This window comes from Gorilla gorilla, chromosome 18 (genome assembly GCF_029281585.2).
Source record: "Gorilla gorilla gorilla isolate KB3781 chromosome 18, NHGRI_mGorGor1-v2.1_pri, whole genome shotgun sequence".
Lineage (NCBI taxonomy): Eukaryota > Metazoa > Chordata > Mammalia > Primates > Hominidae > Gorilla > Gorilla gorilla.
The window spans coordinates 7,931,155-7,937,154 of NC_073242.2; positions in this window are offsets into that span (position 1 = coordinate 7,931,155).

The window sequence follows — 6,000 nt, forward strand, 5'->3', positions numbered from 1 at the left end:
AATCAAGGAAGCCCCCGCAAAGCAGCGGCATTTGGAGTCCGGCCAGGGGATGGCAGAGACCTGCTTTTTCATTTGTCTTGGAAGTCATTTCTAGGCCCACACAGAATCTGGTTCCTGGGGCAAGAGCTGACGTCGCAAAATGTAAGAGAGTGCCAAAAATTTCAACACCCAAGATAAATTATGTTGGGTTTTCTTTGTTGTTATTGTTGTTTTTTTTGAGACAGAGTCTCGCTCTGTCACCCAGGCTGGAGTGCAATGACGCAATCTCGGCTCACGGCAACCTCCGCCTCCCGGGTTCAAGTGATTCTCGTCCCTCAGCCTCCTGAGTTGCTGGGACTACAGGAGTGCGCCACCATGCCCAGGTATTTTTTGCAATTTTTGTAGAGATAGGGTCTCACCATGTTGCCCAGGCTGGTCTCGAACTCCTGACCTCAAGTAATCCACCAGCCTTGGTCTCCCGAAGTGCTGGGATTACAGGCATGAACCACCGCGCCCGGCCTCAAATTACGTCTTAATTTAACATTTTAAAACATCAAAATTGGCTGGGCACAGTGGCTCATGCCTGTAATCCCAGCACTTCGGGAGGCCCAAGTGAGTGGATTGCTTGAGCTCAGGAGTTCAAGACCAGCCTGGGCAACGTGGTGAGACACCATCTCTACAAAAAATATAAAAGAATTAACTTGTCGTGGTGATGTAGTCCCAGCTATTCGGGAGGGTGAGGTGGGAGGATTGCTTGAGCCCAGGGAGGTTGAGGCTGCAGTGAGCTGTGATCGTGCCACTGCACTCCAGCCTGGGTGACACAGCAAGACCCTGTCTCAATAAAATAATACATAAATAAAATAATAAAATAAAATAAATTACTGCCAAAAACCCATAGTAAACACACTCTCCACATTTTAATGACTATCTCAGTATTACTGATTTTTCCCTTTCCCTCTGGCTTCAGTATAGCTCTCCAAGACACTGTTGCTGATCCTTAGCTTTAAATTCAAATAATGGCCAGGAACAGTGTCTCACACTTGTAATCTCAGCACTTTGGAAGTCCGAGGCAGGAGGATCCCTTGAGGCCAGGAGTTGGAGACCAGCCTGGACAACATAACTAGATGCTGTCTTTACAAAAAAATAAAAAAAAATTAGAGTGGCACGGTGGTGCATGCCTAAAGTCCCAGCTACTTGGGAGGCTGAGGCAGGAGGGTTGATTGAGCCCAGGAGTTCAAGACTACAGTGAGCTATGATCACGCCATGGCCCTTCAGACTGGGCAACAGTGTAAGACCCTGTCTTAATAATACATTTTAACTGGGAGTCCAAAGTAGGTAGATCACGAGGTCAGGAGATTGAGACCACCCTGGCTAACACGATGAAACCCCGTCTCTATTAAAAATAAAAAAAAAATTAGCCAGGCATGGTGGTGGGCACCTGTAGTCGCAGCTACTTGGGAGGCTGAGGCAGGGGAATCGCTTGAACCCGGGAGGTGGAGGTTGCAGTGAGCCGAGATCGCACCACTGCACTCCAGCCTTGGTGACAGAGCGAGACTCCATCCATAAAATAATAATAATAATAATAAAATTTTAAAAATTCAAAGACTGGGCCAGGCGTGGTGGTTCATGCCTGTCATCCCAGCACTTTGGGAGGCAGAGGCAGACAGATCACTTGAGATCAGAAGTTCGAGACCAGCCTGGCCAACGTGGTGAAACCGTCTCTACTGAAAACACAAAAATTAGCCGGGCATGGTGGCAAGTGCCTGTAGTCCCAGCTACTCAGGAGGCTGAGGCAGGAGAATCACTTGAACCCGGGAGGCAGAGGTTGCAGTAGTGGAGATCGCACCACTGTGCTCCAGCCTGGGCGACAAATTGAGACTGTCTCAAAAATTAAAAAAATAAACATTCAAAAGCTGGTTCAACATTGATTTCTAATATTGATTTATTATAAATCAATAAATGTTTTTAATTTGTAATTCAGATATTTTGGTCATTGTAAATTTTTGGCATTAATTTCAATTTTTTCTTGAGACAGGGTCTCACTCTGTTGCCCAGGCAGGAGTACAGTGGTGATACAATAGCTCTTTGCAGCCTTGACCTCCTAGGCCCATGTGATCCTCCCAACTCAGCCTCTCAAGTACCTGGGACTACAGGCATGCCACCATCATGCCTGGCAATTTTTAAAATTTTTTGTAGAGACAGGGTCTCACTATGTTGTCCAGGCTGGTCTTAAACTCTTGGACTCAAGCCATCCTCCTGCTTCGGCCTCCCAAAGTGCCGGGATTATAGGTGTGAGCCACTGTGCCTGGCCAGTTTTGATTTCTCTAAAGTATTGCATTAAAGTTTTGTGAAACTTGATTACTGAGGGGTTTGATGCTCCCATTAACTTTTGTTCCCCAAGCAAGGGCCTCCCTTGTATTACCCTAGCCCCACCCTGCTGCTTGTGATTCCCGCATCTACTGAGGTCTCACTCTAGCCCAGGCAGAAGGCAGCAGAATCAGGGCTGCCCGTCAGCCTTCCGGGACCCACTCTGTGTCCCCAAGGAACATGGGCATCATTTGCACAGCCCTGGAGAGGGACTGTCCAATCAGTCCTGGCTACTTCTTTCTGTGTTCACATATCCTACTTGGCCACACGGAAATCAAAGCAGAAATGCTGCCCTCGAGAAGCTCCTGACCACACTGCAGTGACAGGAGCTGTGCTCAGGAAATGATGACATTTGGAGACAATCAATATATGCCATAGGGCCACAAAACCAAATGCACTGAATGACCTCTCCGGTGCCTGAAAAAGTGAGTGAATGAATGAATGGCAACTGGAGCAAGCGTGTCTACCTCCTGCTCCTCCCTTACAGAATTGCCTTGACTAGGCCGGGCGTGGTGGCTCACGCCTGTAATCCCAGCACTTTGGAAGGCTGAGGTGAGTGGATCACCTGAGGTCAGGAGTTCAAGACCAGCATGGCCAACATGACGAAACCCCATCTCTACTAAAATAAAAAAATAGCCAGGCGTGGTGGCGGGTGCCTATAATCCCAGCCACGCAGGAGGCTGAGGCAGGAGAATCTCTTGAACCCAGGAGGCGGAGGTTGCAGTGAGCCAAGATCACGCCACTGCCCTCCAGCCTGGGCAACAGAGCAAGACTCTGTCTCAAAAAGTAAATAAATACAATAAAAAATAAAAATAATCAGGCCAGGTGCCGTGGCTCATGCCTGTAATCCCAGCACTTTGGAAGGCCGAGGTGGGCGGATCATTTGAGGTCAGGAGTTCAAGACCAGCCTGACCAACATAGTGAAACCCAATCTCTACTAAAAGGACAAAAAAAAAAAAATCTAGGCATGGTGGCACATGCCTGTAGTCCCAGCTACTTAGGAGGCTGAGGCAGGAGAATCGCTTGAACCCGGGAGGTGGAGATTGTAGTGAGCCGAGATTGTGCCACTGCACTCCAGCCTGGGAGACCCAGACTCCGCCTCAAAAAAAAAAAAAAAAAAAAAATCAGGCCGGTAGCAGTGGCGCATGCCTGTGATCTCAGCACTTTGGGAGGCCAAGGCAGGTGGATCACTTGAAGTCAGGAGTTTGAGACCAGCCTGGCCAACATGGGGAAACCCTACCTCTACTAGAAATACAAAAATTAGCCAGGCATGATGCCGGGCACCTGTAATCCCAGCTACTAGGGAGAGTGAGGTATGAGAATCCCTTGAACCTGGGAGGCAGAGGCTGCTGTGAGCCAAGATTGCGCCACTGCACTCCAGCCTGGGTGACGAAGCATCTCAAAAACAAACAAACAGGCCGGGTGCCATGGCTCATGCCTGTAATCCCAGCACTTTGGGAGGCTGAGGCAGGTGGATCATGAGTTCAGGAGATTGAAACCATCCTGGCCAACATGGTGAAACCCCATCTCTACTAAAATACAAAAAATTAGCTGGGCGTGGTGCTGTGTGCCTGTAGTCCCAGCTACCCAGGAAGCCGAGGCAGGAGAATCGCTTGAACCTGGGAAGCAGAGGTTGCAGTGAGCCGAGATCATGCCACTGCACTCCAGCCTAGCGACAGAGCAAGACTCCATCTCAAAAAACAAACAACAACAACAAAATGAATAAATATATTAGGAGTCAGCAAGGTTTTTTCCCTAAAGTACCAGATAGTAAATATTTTAGGCTTTGCAGACCACATGGCCTCCTGCAAGCACCCAACTGTCCCTCCGGCTGGAAAGCAGTCCTAGATGGTATATGAATGAATGGGCATCTCTGGGTGCCAATAACACTTTGCTTATGGACACAAATGGAATGTCGTATAATTTCATGTGCCACAAAATATCATTCGATTGCTTTCCAACCATTTGAAAATGTAAAAGTTCTATGGCCTCCGTAACAAGTTACTACAAGCTTAGTGGCATAAAACAACACAAATTTGACCAGGAATCATGGCTCATGCCTGTAATCTCAGCACTTTGGGAGGCTGATGCAGGAGGATCACTTGAGGCCAGGAGTTGGAGACCAGCCTGGGCAGCAACATAGGGAAATTCCATCTCCACAAATATATGTCTGTGTGTCTGTGTGTCTGTGTGTGTGTGTGTGTGTGTGTGTGTGTGTGTGTGTGTGTGTGTGTGTGTGTAATTTTAAAAAACAACACAAATTTATTCTCTGGAGGTCAGAAGTCCAGATGGGTTATGTTTGGCTAAATTCAGGGTGTAAGCAGGCTTGTATTTCTCCTAAAGTTCTAGGGGAGAATCCGTTTCCTTCCCTTTTCCAACTTGTAGATGCCACTCACATTCCTTGGCTTGTGGCCCCTTCCTCCATCTTCAAAGTGCACCTCTCAGTCTCTGCTTCTGCCATCCCATCTTTCTCACCCTTTCATCTCCCTCTCTTGATGATCTTGGGCCCACCCAGATAATGCAAAATAATCTCCCCATCTCAAAATCCTTAACGTAATCACATCTGCAGAGTCCCTTTTGCCACATGAGGTAACTATTGATAGGTTCTGGGGATGGGGCATGAACTTCACTGGGGGGGCCGTTATTCTGTCTACCACACCATTCTTGGTTTGTGAGCCATGCAACAGGCAGTAGTTATCATAGGCCCCAGCAATTCCATTCCTAGGTAAACATCCAAGAGAATGAAAACAGGGACTCAAAGAGATCATGGTACACCCATGTCCACAGCAGCATTATTCATACGAGCCAAAACATGGAAGCAACTTAGTGTCTATCAACTGATGAACGGATAAACTAAATGTGGTCTGTCCATACAGTGGAATATTATTCAGCCATAAGACTGAATGAAGCACTGACACCTATTACAGCATTACATTTATTGCATACCTTATTTCTATTATTACACTATAATATATAATAAAATAACTATGCAACTCACCATAATGTAGACTCAATGGGAGCCCTGAGTTTGTTTTCCTGCAACTAGACAGTCCCATCTGGGGGTGATGGGAGATAGTGACAGATCATCAGGCATTAGATTCTCATAAGAAGCACTCAATCTAGATCCCGCACACCCATAGTTCATTCACAATAAGGTTGCACTCCTATGAGAATCTAGTGCCACCGCTGATCTGGCAGGAGGCGGAACTCAGGCAGTACCGCTAGCCATGTGGAGTGGCTGTAGATACAGATGAAGCTTGGCTGGCTGGCTCACTTGTTCACCCACCAAGAGTTCAACACCAGCTGGGACAGGTGGCTCATGCCTGTAATCCCAGCACTTTGGGAGGCCAAGGCAGGCAGATCACCTGAGGTTAGGAGTTCAAGATCAGCCTGGCCAATATGGTGAAACCCTATCTCTACAAAACTACAAAAATTAGCCAGGTGTGGTGGCCTGTGCCTGTAATCCCAGCTATTCAGGAGGCTGAGGAGGGAGAATCATTTGAACCTGGGAGGCAGAGGTTGCAGTGAGCGGAGATTGCACCATTGCACTCCAGCCTGGGCAACAGAGCAAGACTATTTAAAAAAAAAAAAAAAAAAAAAGAGTTCAAGACTGTCCCGGGCAACATGGTGAGACCCCATCTCTACAAAAACAAA